The sequence below is a fragment of the Artemia franciscana genome, chromosome 17 (genome assembly GCF_032884065.1).
Source record: "Artemia franciscana chromosome 17, ASM3288406v1, whole genome shotgun sequence".
Classification (NCBI taxonomy): domain Eukaryota; kingdom Metazoa; phylum Arthropoda; class Branchiopoda; order Anostraca; family Artemiidae; genus Artemia; species Artemia franciscana.
The window spans coordinates 33,361,155-33,374,843 of NC_088879.1; the positions used below are offsets into that span (position 1 = coordinate 33,361,155).

At 36.3% G+C, this 13,689-nt stretch overlaps 1 protein-coding gene across 2 annotated transcripts in view; it reads right to left on the reverse strand.

Annotated features, from left to right (window-relative positions):
* Positions 1-11,436, reverse strand: part of LOC136038159 (UBX domain-containing protein 4-like) — an 86,406-nt gene extending 74,970 nt beyond the window's left edge. For both annotated transcript variants that reach the window (XM_065721217.1, XM_065721216.1), the window contains exon 1: positions 11,307-11,436. The gene's annotated coding sequence lies outside the window, so the exon portion shown is untranslated. The remainder of the gene's footprint in view (positions 1-11,306) is intronic.
* Positions 11,437-13,689: the final 2,253 nt, after the last annotated feature.

Below are 13,689 nucleotides of genomic sequence, written 5' to 3' on the forward strand. Positions count from 1 at the left end.
CTTCAGATCCACCAGGGGTATATGAGATTCCTTGCAGTTGTGGTGATACCTATATAGGTCGTACCATGAGACCTCTACATCACCGATTAAAAGAACATGCTGATTCCATTGATGCCTGCCTTAAAAAGACAAAGCTAAAGGAGGAAGATAATTTCTCTGCATTGGCCCATCATATCTTTGAAAGCCCTTCCCACTCCATTAAGTTTGACCAAGCCCAACTTATTGCTATTGTCCCACAACTCTTAAAGCAGAAAATCAGAGACGCTTTGGAAATTGCTAAAAATAAACCAGCCATCAATAAAGACAATGGTGAGTTTCATATTAGCGAAATTTGGGAACCAATCACCCATAAATTGAAAACTCACAAAAGACTCCACCCCTTTCCTAAAGGCCCAACATCTTTAAGATCCACCAGGACAGCAGCCATCAACGCCTCTACCAAAATTCGGGCCATGGCACAACAATAACTCCAGGTTTGGCTCATAATTAGTGTTGTTCAGTGTTTTTAGTTTTATTTATTTAGTGATTTTACTTTCCGGCAAGAAATTTGAATTAACCTGATGATGACAGGCACAGGTCCTGTCGAAATTATCGTTAGAAGATAAATCAGTCACCTGACATCCATAGCTTAGGTAAGCTTATTACCTTCTATCATCATTATGTATGAAAGTCAGGTTGGCCTCAGAGAATACATTATGGTTCTCTGGTATGCTGAATCTAATCGTTTGGTTTTCATTAAGATTCCTTAAATTTTAGGGGGTGCTTCCTCCCTTTTTCAAAAATCAGGCACATTTCCTCAGGCTTGTAACTTTTGATGGGTAGCACTAAACGTGATGAATCAAATATATTTGGAATCAGCATAACAAGCTGATTTTTATGTACCTATTGATATAAAAACTCTGTTTTTTAAAGTTTTAGTTAGAATTGATCTGAGCCACTTATGAGACGCATTTTTATAATTGGTGCTACTATGGGATGTTATGAACCCTTTTAAACCTCAAATGTATTTTATTCCAGATATAATTATTGAGTTACGGGTAACGGTTGAGATCCCAGGCTATTGAGATGGAACTATGTTAAGAAAAGAATTCATACATCATAATATAATTATAGTTAACACATTTTGATTGCAACTTCCCTGTACTCTACCCTTAGCCCCCTTCATGTGCAAATATATAGCCCAAATTATACATTTCCCATCATTCTGCCAATGAGTCTCTCTTGTTTCAACACATGTACCATACCTGTAAAATGTATCAACTGTGACAAAACAAGAACCAGAAAACAAGAGTGACAGGTGACAGAATACATGAGAAATATATAACCTGGGCTATATCTTTGCATATTAGGGGGAGGGGGGGGGGGGTAAAGTGTACTAGAGCTGTAGTCAAATTGTGTTAACAACAACCACTGTTCATATGAAGAAGTAAGAACTATTTTCTTAGCATGTTTCCTTCTTAATAGACCCTTATCTGGACTTTTATTGAATTTTTGACTGAGTCTGGGGATCTTCCACAAATATGGAAACAGGGTTTCATAACCTCCTTAAACAAGAAAGACAGTAAGACTGGTTTTGAAGGTGTTTGTCTTGTCTCTCTAACCCCTTTATTTTCGAAACTATATGAAGGAGATTGACTAAAGGAAAAAATCATACCTCTTACCAACTTGAGGCAGTTTGGGAGCCTAAAATCCAGTTCTACCTCCATTAACTTGATGTTCTTATTGAATCCATTTAAAAAATTCTTGAAAAGCATAATTCCTGGCTAAATTTAATTTCCATTGACTTTCAAAAAGCATTTGACCTTGTTAACCACAACATTTTAGTTGAGAAACTTGTCACTTAATGCAATATCAATTCTGTTCTGGTGAAATTGGTTGCATCCTTAATATCAAATAGATCACAGGTAGTCAAATACCAGAATCGCTACTCCAATGCCCTTCCTGTACACAATAAAACACATAAAATTTAACTAGAATAAAAGTGAATATATCACTTGATACCTTTTTTTATAATTGACTGATACGACCTCTTAAAGGAGTGAAAACTTACATAGTAACAAAAAGTTTAAAAGAATGTTTATAACAAAACTGACTAGCCTTGTGAGAAAAACTGTTATTTGTAGCTGATTAAGAAAAAGTTATTATTATTTCCGAAGTCTTTATAGTGAAATATTATTTTGAAAACAGATTTGCAGTAATTTTCAAAAAAAGCTAGAAACACTTCAAAAATGAGTTCAGATTTGCTGTGATGCCATTTTTGAGGGTTTTAGGCTCTTTTTGAAAATTCTGCTAACTGATTTTATAAATGACATTTTACTATTAAGACTAATTGCCTTAAATCACAGCTTGGAGTGAAATAAGGACTTTTGATCCTGTTGAATCACTCCTTGTGATGACACTTGCATACATGGTTGATTAGATTCTGGTGCATCCCAGTCAAATCTCCACGGTTTGTCACTCCACTCAGCATTCAGGTGGCGTTTGAATACATCTGTTGATTCAACAGAAACAGTGCTCTCCTTGAGGTTGTTCCAGAGGTTCACAATCCGGTTCGAGAAGAAGCTGCATCTCGCTCCAGTCCTTGCATGAAGTTTGCATACTTGTTTTGGGTGTCCTCGTGTTATGTGGGAGGGGTCAATCTCCAGGAGCTCATTTTCTTGATTGGTAGAGAAGAGTTTGTGTGCCTGGATCATATCCCCACGTTTCCGCTTGTAGACTAAAGAGGGGAGGTTGAGTTCCCTCAGCCGTTCACTGTAGGGCTTGTTTTCCATACCGACAATCAGCTTAGTGGCCCTTCGTTGGATTTGCTCAAGCACTACCTTGTCCTTTTTGAATTGAGGGGTGGCCAGGATGGTCCCCACCTCCAAACGCGGTCTTACCAGTCCTTTGTAGAGCTTGGTGATTACATGCCTACTTCTGCTGGTAATGCTGTTTAATGGTGCCTAGGGCTCTGCTAGCATTGGCTGAGATCTTCTGTAAGTGGGAGCTGAATTTCAACTGGGAGTCCACAATAACTCCAAGGTCTCTCTCCTCCTGAACATGCTCCAGTATGTGGTGACTCCCGGGAATATTGTGTCCAAAGTGCATGACCTTGCATTTTTCAGCATTGAATTCCAGCAACCATCTTTTGACCCAGGAGCACATGTGGTTAAGATCAGTCATTGGAGGGCAGAAGGGGTATTGGCAGGACCTATGAGTTTTGAATCATCTGCATAGAGAGTGGTTTTGTTACTGGTGATAAGGGCTAGCTCATTTACGTATATATTGAACAGGGTAGGGCTCAGGACACTGCCCTGGGGGACCCTGCTGGTGACTTTGACTTCATCAGAGAGTGCGTGACTGTTTGGTCCAGTGGTCACTTTCACTTACTGCGTTCTGTCCCTCAGAAAATCCTCGATCCAACTGATCACTTTTGGACTAAGAGACAGGGTGCATAGCCTGTGAATGAGGTAGCGGTGACAAACTTTGTCAAAAGCTTTGGCTAGATCCAGCAGGATTATATCCACTGGTAATCCTTTTTCTAGTAGGTCAGTTACAAGACTGTAAGACTCAAGAAGGTTTGTATCCACTGATTTCTTAGAACGAAAACCATGCTGGCTGCTGCTGATGAGTGAGTTAGCCTCAAGATGGTTAATGATGCGTTTGTTGACAATTCTCTCCATGACCTCGCATGCCACACAGGTAAGGCTGATAGGTCTATAGTTTGCTGCTGAAGTTTTGCTACCCTTCTTATGAACTGAGATGACTATTGCCTTCTTCCAATCCCTTGGAAGCTTTCCTTGTGTTAACAACAAGTTAAATAGTTTTACCAGGGGCGCTGAAATAGCAGGGCTTAGTTCCTTCAGCAGTTGTGGACTCAGACCATCATGTCCAGTCGATTTGTTGGCATTAAGCTCCTTAAGCTGTTTAGTTACTTCTTTGAGTGTGATTGGTGAGTGTAACATTGGGAAGGGAGTGTGAGCCTGTTCTGCTGGTGGGAGGGTTGATTGGAGGTCATCCTTAGAAAACACTGAGGTGAACTGCTGATTCAGAAGGTTAGCTTTTTTGGAGGCACAGGAAGAGACTGAGCTGTTATTCTCCAGGTCTGGTACTGAGCGTCTACCTGGTTTATGCAGGGAGATATGTTTCCAGAATAACTTAGGGTTTTCCTTGACATTTTTACCAAGATGTTCTTTGTAGTTTACAGTGAGTTTCCGCGTTTCTTTTCTGAGGAGATTCCTGGCAATTTTGTACTTCTCATATACTGTTGTTGTTTCTTGTTTCACAAACTTCTCCCAAAGTTTTTTCTTCCTATTGCATAGTTTCTTGATTTGCTTAGTATATTTTGATGGTTTGGAGTTGAGTTGTATAGTTGAGAGAACTGGCATGTGGTCACTTGAGCCAATCAGACTGAGAGTCTGTGTCCTGATAACCTTTTCTGAGTCATTGGTTATGACCAGGTTGAGTGTTGAAGGATTTTGTCCCTGACGCATTCTTGTGGGCACGGTTACGGTTACTAAGGAAAATAATAATTACAATTCCTGGATAAGCTGCAAGTGTCAGTTTTTTTTTCACTAGACAGTTCTCTTTAAGAACGAGTTTTTAAACTTTTGGCAACTAGGACCATTTTATCTTTGGTTACTGTTAAGGACTGTTAAGGGCTCAAAATAGAATTCGCCCCAGAGATGATTATTGAACTAAGAAAATGCCTAAGAAAAGGCATCAAGTGATGTATTTACATTCATCCTAGCTAAACTATGGTGTCAACTACAAATTTACCAGACATAAAATAGAAAAATTCTTGATTTTTTTTCTAGTTGGATTTACTTGGTATTATGGACCAAGAATTGACAAGAAAAGGCACAAAAAATGATAATAGATCTAAAAAATTAACAATTGTTTTTACATAGCCTAGGGCTATTACCTTAAATTACAGCTTGGAGCAATCTAAGGATTTCTCCTTCTAAAGCTCCAGAGTTGATGATTTGAGTTTAATTCAGGATTCTTTAGTGACCAGGTACACTGTGTTGATCCATAGCTTCCCAGTCGAGTTTAAAATCTCTGGAGGACCACTCAGCATCCATTCTTTGCTTAAAGATGCCCATAGATTCAGCAGTAATAGTTTTTTCAAAGAGTTTATTCCAAGTGTTGATGATTCATGAAGAAAAGAATTGAACATGGACTCTGGGTAGGGTAGGGTAGGCCATGCCCCTATTGCATGCAATGATCTCTGCCTGATCTCACTTACACCTTGTTTGGTGAAAGTAACTGAGGCCTTTATACTCAAGTTTCTTCTGAAACAAATTCATGGGCAAATTGATAAATTCCAGTATGATGGACTCTCAAAGTGTAGTACTACAATCTACCGAGTACAGATGTTTGACTGTGTCTTCCAATGGCTTGAAAAAGGTAGCTGTTTTGTTGACATTTGTGCAGTGGATTTCCAAAAGGCCTTTGACCTAATCCGCCACCTGACTGCAGGCATAAATCTCCAGGAAATGGGTGCCAAACGACGCACCCTTGGCCTTGTACTTGACTTCTTAACTGGCCAAAAACAAAAAGTCTTTGCACTCCATGAAAACGATTTGGATTCATCATGGTCAGACACTTCTTGCAGGGCCCCACAATGCACAAAATTAGCTGGAATAATTTTCCTGGCTGTAATTAATTCCCTGCTTAATCATCATGACAACCATTACAAGTTTGTAGATGATCTGTCCATAGTGCTTGCTTACCTGGTCAAAAACACTATCATAACAAAGCAGTTTTCAGACTAGTTATTTGATCAGCTAAAGACCAAATGCTCAAGTCATGATCTTACCATTAACATAGCCAAGTTGAAGATAATTCATTTCAACCCTCTGAAGCGGAATATAGATATGCCTCTAGTCCCTTTCCCAATTGTGAACAAAATAAAAATCTTAGGAGTAACTTTCACTAGTGACTGTAGTTTCAGTGCCCATATTAATTCAACTGCCCACAAGGCTAATGCAAGCCTTCAGACACTTACCAAAAATGAGGCGTTTTGGGTGTGATACTGAAAGTCTTCTCCATGCCTACATGTGTTATGTTTGCCCATTGCTTGAGTATGCGTGCCCAGTGTGGGGTCCATCTGCTATCTGCACAGCATACCTATTACATGACATAGAGCGCATCCAGAAAAGAGCAACAAGGATTATACTCCAAAACTGTGACATACCCTATGATCAAGCCCTCACTAAATTAAATTTATCTCCACTTAAAGTCCAGCTTGAACATCTTATTCAGCAATTTGGAAAATCTGTCCTAGCCAATAAGAGCCACCAATCACTACTACCCAAACCAGCCCTTCCCAATAGCCAAACTTGGTTACAAAATAAACTTCTACCCCCCTAAAGTACAAACTAATCATTATACCAACTCATTTGTGCCTTTCTTCACATCAATTTTTAATGCTGAGTTGTAGTGTGTGATTTTTGTTTAAATGTATGATTTTTGTGAAAAAATTTAATTTAGCTATGCTATGATAGTTTTTAAATATACCAATCTCTCTCTCTCTCTCTCTCTCTCAACTGATTACCTCTGATTCTTGAGTTAGGAACAAAAGTGGAAAATAGTGCTGGGAGTGTATTAGTCCTCATTAATGTACAGGTTAAAATTGTATCACCTCTATTTCTCCTGTATACAAGAGTTGGTAGTTTCAGCTTTGCTAGTCTTACAGGATAGGAAAGTTTCTGCATGCCAGATATCACTTTGGTGGCATGTTTCTGCACATCTTGTCCCACTTTTATGTCTTTCTTTAAAATAAGAGGAGACTAGAAACATTCCAACTTCAAGCTTAGGATGCATAAGTCCCTTATACAGAAGACTGATGACTATAGGAAAATAAGTGTAAAGAGTATGCTTAATCAGCCCCATGGTTGAATTAGCACCAGCAATACTTCTTAGTATAGTGCTGAAACTGTGTGCATGAGTGCTGTGTAGGCTACTGTCAGGTAGTGGTAATCGCAACAGTGGCAATAAATATATATGGAAGGAGGGTATAAGCCTAGAACAGGAGCTTTTGAGAAGGAAACATGTTAAGAAGACAATTCTTACTTTATAATATTCAGAATAATTGTTGTTAATACATTTTGCACACAGCTAAGCTTTTTTTTACTTATTTCTATGTCTTCTCACTTTTTCTAATAGATTTATTAAATTGTTAAATAGCCTTCCTTCAGTTTTGAAAGGCATGTAATCTTCCCTGACACAGAAAACTCTCCAGACTACTAAGTAGTCTGGAACAGGATTATGAGGAATTTTTCTTAGTCCCTTTCAATGCCCCCCAAAACCCACTTCCTTTCAACAGATTATCCTTGCTTCCTGGATTCCTACTATTTGTCCAGGACTACCTGATATTTCACTATTCTTCCTAGCAAAGTCTAAACACACTTCCTGACAAAAACTTTGCCAATCTGTAGCAGTTTGTTTTGCAATGTCAATTTTTTTTTTTCAAAAACTCTTGTGCATTACATGATCTAGAAATATTATCAAAAAAATCAGCATCATTTCTGTGACCTATCTTAACAAAAGTTTGGAGTTGTCTCTTTGTGAATTGCCTATACAAGTTAAAAGTGGCAATTCATTCTTTATTATATTTGAACTGAAAAAATTATTTAAAAGTACCTTTTTAAAATGTTTGAGAATTATTCTAGTTTCAATTCACAAACCAATGTTTTGTTAAGACCCTAAAAGAATTACTGCATTTGAAATAACTACATCTACATGCTTTTTATAATGTTAAAAACTGTTTTGATCTTCCTATGCAAGATGATGTTAACATTATTTGCTACTGCAACACTAGAAATATGCATTTTTTTTTTTTAAACTGATTCTATTTCAAAAACTATTTTGCATTTAATTACAAAAGGCACTAGATATAGCAATTCCCTTTTAGATTGAGTCATTTAAGTGGCGTTCCACAAGGTAGTTGCCTTGGTCCAGTACTTTTCTGCCTTTTCATCAATGACTTGCCTCTTGTTGTCCACCATTCCACAATTAAAATGTTTGTAGATGATGTAAAGCTGTACTGCTCCTTGACAAATTCAGACAAAGCTTCATTGCTTCAAAAAGACTTGGATGCAGTGCACAATTGGTGTAATGCTAACTCCATGTTTGTCAACGAAAATAAGTGTAGGGTTGTCCATTACTTCGGCAATGTAGAACAAAGTTACCAATACCATCTTGCTGGACATTCAATCTTACCTGTTGAAAATGTCTGTGACCTTGGTGTTCATTTTGATTCTAGTCTTAGGTTTGACAAGCATGTCTCTGAAGTAACTCGTAAGGCAAACTATCAGCTATTATGTCTTAGATGGAATTTCCGTAAGTTTAATCTCCATTCATTCATTGCCATTTATAAATCAACAGTTTGACTGATACTTGAATACAATTCGTCAGTATGGTATCCATTGAATAAAAATGACAGAGCAAGGGTTGAAAAAATACAGCAAAGAGCAACTAAGCTTGTACCTTATTTGAAACATTTGCCATATGAAAATAGACTGCACAAGCTAGGATTGTCAAGTCTTCAATTCTGAAGGGATAGGGCAGACATTATTAACACATTCCATATAATCAAAGGCATTGATAATATAAGTCCATCACAGTTCTTCACATTTAATGACACTAACAGGACCCATTATCACCCACATAAATTGTACCCCTCACTCTCAAAAAGGAAAATAGGACAACATTCATTTTACAGCAGGGTACAGATGACATAAATAGATTCAAAATAAGACTAGCAGAAACAAATTTCCAAAGTAAATCATTTTTAAATAATTTATAGTATTATTTGTCAGTGTTTGTTGTAGTCATTATTTTCATTGATTTGTCAGTATTGTCATAACTTCTATTTATTATGTTTATTGCAACAAGCATGAAAGCTTACTGTATTTGGTATTAATAAATAAATAAATCAATAAAAATAAATTAAAAAGCTCTCTATGATATTCCTGGCTATCTGCAGAGGAAAAACAAGAACTAAGAGCTCATATGGCACTTGTGATGAGAGATCAGGTCTGATTCTATTTCAAAAACTATTTTGTATTTAATTACAAAAGGCACTAGATATAGCAATTCCCTTTAAACTGAGCCATTAAACAGCTCTCTATAATGTTCTAGTGCCTGGATATCTGCAGCCCATCATTATTCTTCCCATCAAGTTTCATCTCAATCTCTCCACTCTAAGCATTTTCCAAGATTTCTGCCTCCCACCTACCCTCCAATGTCCCCAGATCTGATCTGAATTGAAAATGGAGAACCTGAGACATAATATCTTTCTACATATCACGTTGCATTAAGATCCAATCACCCATTCATGAGATAAACATGCTGACATACCAAAGGAAAAGGGGTGACATTATTTTAACCAAAAAAATCAAGCCACTTCTTCAGCCAAAGAATCATCAATATGTGGAACCAGTTCTCTGAAGAAACAGTTTCTGCTACTTCAACTGACATGTTCAAGTCCCACCTTGATAGGGAATGGCTCTGCCAGGAGTTTCTTTACAATTGGGAAGCTGCAGAGTCCTCCACAAGAGTCTAGTCTAACAGCCACAATCTACACCAAACAAATCCTTTTTTCATGGAGCATTACAAGGATGGATAATCCTTATATCACTGCAAGCTGCAATTTAAGGTTAAGGTAATTGAAGGTATGATCTCTCTACTTCAAGAATTTTCTGAGACTTCTGGTTCTCCTCTTCAACTCCCCCCAATGTCACCAGATCCAGTCAGGATTTAAAATAAGAGGTCTGAGACATGAAGTCTTTCTAAATATCAAATTTCATTAAGATCCAATTGCCTGTTTGTAAGTTAAAAACTAGCAATATGAAAAACCAAGCAATATGAAACCAATACAGATTTTGTAAAATAAAGCCCTGAGAATCCATAACATTTGATTCCATCACTTACTGAACTTCCAAATAGTCTACAGCATATTTATATACTTATCTAGATATACTTCCAGTTTCTCAACAATTTACTTTGGAGCAATTCTTTTCAAATTCAATTATGACATTAAGAAATTACCACCATATTACCTCAATCAAAGTTTGTTCTCATAATCACAAGATTTACATAATTATAACACTCAACAAAAAAAAACTATCTACATTGACAAGTATAGCACTGAGAGATCTAAATTTGCTCTGTTTGTGCCAATAGCCTAGTGCTGGGATGCTCACAAGGATATTATTGATAAATTTTCTTCTATTTATTTAATAAAAAGGAAACTTAAATTTCATTTAGTTTAGGATTATTATTAATTAAGCATCAATTAATAAGGCAAAGTTATTTATATGGTTTGTTGGCCTGGGTGATTGTGGGCCTCTCAGCTATCTTCTAGTATTAATTTATATTTAATAATATTGAAACTATTTTTTTTTTATGGATCCTGGGCTAGCTGCTACTTTCATATTATTGTTCTGTTATTGTATCTTTGATGTCATATTTATTTTTGTATTGTGGTGTAATTTGTTATTGTATCTCTGTCTAGGGCCTAGTTCTTTATTTTCTTTTTTTTTTCTTCTTTTTTTTTAAGCTTGTCTCCCTATGGGCCTATGTCACATGTATATGCATGTATATGTGAATAATAAATAAATGAAATGAACTTGGAAGAAATTTAAATTATCAGGTTGCCAATTCTACAAATACATTTCCAAAATTTAGAAAAATAAACATTGATATGACATAAACTAAAATCAAATAGCAGAAATCACATTTCCAAAACAAAAACCAGAGAAAAAGAAACTGATGACTGAAAATTAAGGTATAATGTCATTTTGTCAAAATCCTAATAGCCTAGGTGGGCTATAACCATGTGAAGTAGGCAAATTTCTAAAACTTAGAAATCAGAAGAGGTTTAACATAGGCATTGTTGCTTGGCAATGCCTTCTCAGAGTGTGCTGTTTTTGGCCATGGATTCATCATTGAGTTTCATTTTTTAACCTAATCCCTTTCCAAGTTAGTCAAAAGTACCTGTCTATAATATTATAAAATTGATAAGCTTGTTAGAAAAAGTGGGAAAAAAACTTAATTTCATACAAGACATGTCAACTAACCTACAATTATTTTGTGTTAGCCTATATGAAGTAAGAAAGGTTTTTTAACACGTTTCCTTCTCAAAAGCCCTTGTTCTAGGCTTACAGTGGAAAGAGAATTGAATGGAAAATCTAGTGTCTATAAATAGGCCAATCAAAACGGTAGAGTTTTTCTGGGTTAACTGAACTAGGCCTCACCTAAAACTGACCCTGAGAAACAGCCTACAAGATTCGGATTCCACAGTAAAAGGTTACTCTTACCTATGTTCTAAATAAATAGAAAACAAATTATGGCCTATTCACTTGAAGTGAAATAGTTTAAGCAAGAAGAACAAATTTATTTTTATTTTCTTCCGTTTCTTCTAAGAAACATATTGGGATTATCATTGCCCACTGCCGAAGTTTAAAAAGAGTGCAAATCAAGACCCAAAAAGAGGGATTTTTGCTAAGAAAAGAATGTAAGTAAAAAAAAATTGTGCACAGCCGGCTCACTCTTTTGATCACTCTTTTATTTAGAAAAACCCTTGACATGGTTGAAAATTCAACTAAAATAGCAGGAGTTGTGTTTCAATAGCTAAAGTCAATAAAAATGAGAGTGAAACTCAAAAATGAGGTAAGAAACTTTTTGTCAGAATTATCATAGGTTATTAATAGCTGAAGAAAAAATATGCTTGGTTGTTACCCATTGCAAGACCTGTCATGTATGCAATCCTATAAGCTCTAGAAATAAGAAGAGGACAAACATTGTGACTCAAACTAACTTCCCGAGTTAAATTTTTCAGTAAATATTGAGCAGTTCACATAAATGACCTACGAATAAAGTGAACATACCATTCTATGCCTTTATTTATGCTCTTGCTGAATGTAATAATCGTTTTCTGCGTAAATTCAATTTTAGGCTCTTTAAGGACCTTCAAAAGTGATACCTTTATCTCTTAATTTAGATACGGATTATCTTTCTGTTTGCGTCACTTTTGCTAAAACAGGCTTACCCGCATTTTGAATCAATAGAGATAAAATCAAGAATCAATATATACATGGGAAATACATAATATGGGTCATATATTTGGGCAGAGTTAAAGACATAATGTTAAGTTTAAATTGAATTTGCAACAAAAACGCTTATTATATTCAGAAAGAACATAAAGAGCATGTATGTTATGTTCATTGTATTTGTAGGTCATTTATATAAACAGCTCAATATGTATCAGTTTTTGGCCCTAGATTTATTTCTGAAAGCGACTTCCACTTAACTCAACTATTTTACAAGATATTAAAAAGTCACTAAACTGTAATTTTACTCCATATTTTCGTAATATCCTCTTTTTGTCATTTTGTTATTAGGGGTCCCGTCCAAAACAAATTCCAGGGTCCCTTGCTAGTAAGATCTTAATTTCAGAATGAATAGCTATCACAAGCCAAGATGGGTCATTCGTATTAAACAACATGTTCATACTTCCACATGTCAACTTGTTAATTTGACTTTGATTAGATTTAATTCTTCTTCACTGGTTATTGGAAATGCTGCAGAGACGAGTGGAGGACTGGGAGGACCCACAGACAGAGATAATAGGGATAATACTGAGGAGTAGTTTTATCTTTTGCGCTCTAATAATTTTATTTGAAGCTTTCTATTTCACTGGCATTTTTCTATCGTCATTTCCTAAAAGAGCGAAAAAGAAGGATTTTTAACTAAAAATTTGGTTAAAAAAGGCTTAATTCCTGTCCGTCAAGGGAAAGAGTGCAATGAGGTAAAAAAAAGTGCAAAAACTACAGAAGTGTAGAAGTTATTAGCCCTCCCTAGAATCCACAACGGATTCTTTTCTGTTTCTAGCCGGCTTCTTACCTCAAACAAGTAATGATGGTGATGAACTAATTCAAGGCCCCTCTTGACTGCTGGGTCACTTGGGTCTTCTTTCATTAAATCTGGATCCCCCTTTGGTTACTAACTCATCAATAATCTGCTCTATTATATTAATTAATCATTATATTTTTCTGTCAAATTGTCCTATCCCTCCCAGTGGCATTTATAAACTGTTCCATAGCCTTTATATAAATAAATATATAAATATATTCGCAAATTTGATGGCAGGCCGTTAAGCCTCAACAAAACAAAAATTTTAATTTGCATATCTTTTAAATTTGCCTAAGGAGAAAATGTCACTTGAATAATATTCATCAACTTCCTTCTTGAATGTCCGTAGGTTTGTGGAGCAGATTACTCTTTTTGGTAAGTTGTTCCAATGCTGAACAACTCGGTTGCCGAAAGTCCATCGGCCCATGTACTTGTAAAAGCGTTCCATACTCACTTTGTACTGATGTCCTCGGAGATGATTTTTATTGAACTGCACAATTCTCTGGGCTGGTACGTTATCATAGGCTCCATTGCAGAGCTTGTACATTTCAATAAGATCACCACGATGGAATCTATAGGCGAGGGTTGGGATTTCAAGCTTTCTAAGCCGCTCTTCGTAGGGAAGGAAGCGTAACCTGGGAGAGAATTTAGTTATCCTCCTCTGAACATTTTCGAGAGCATCTATGTCCTTGTATGGTTTTGTAGAACAATGTCCATACTCAAGAATCGGGCGGACAAGGGACTTATAGAGCGTAGCAAGCATTTTGTCGTCCTCGCACGAGAAGTTTC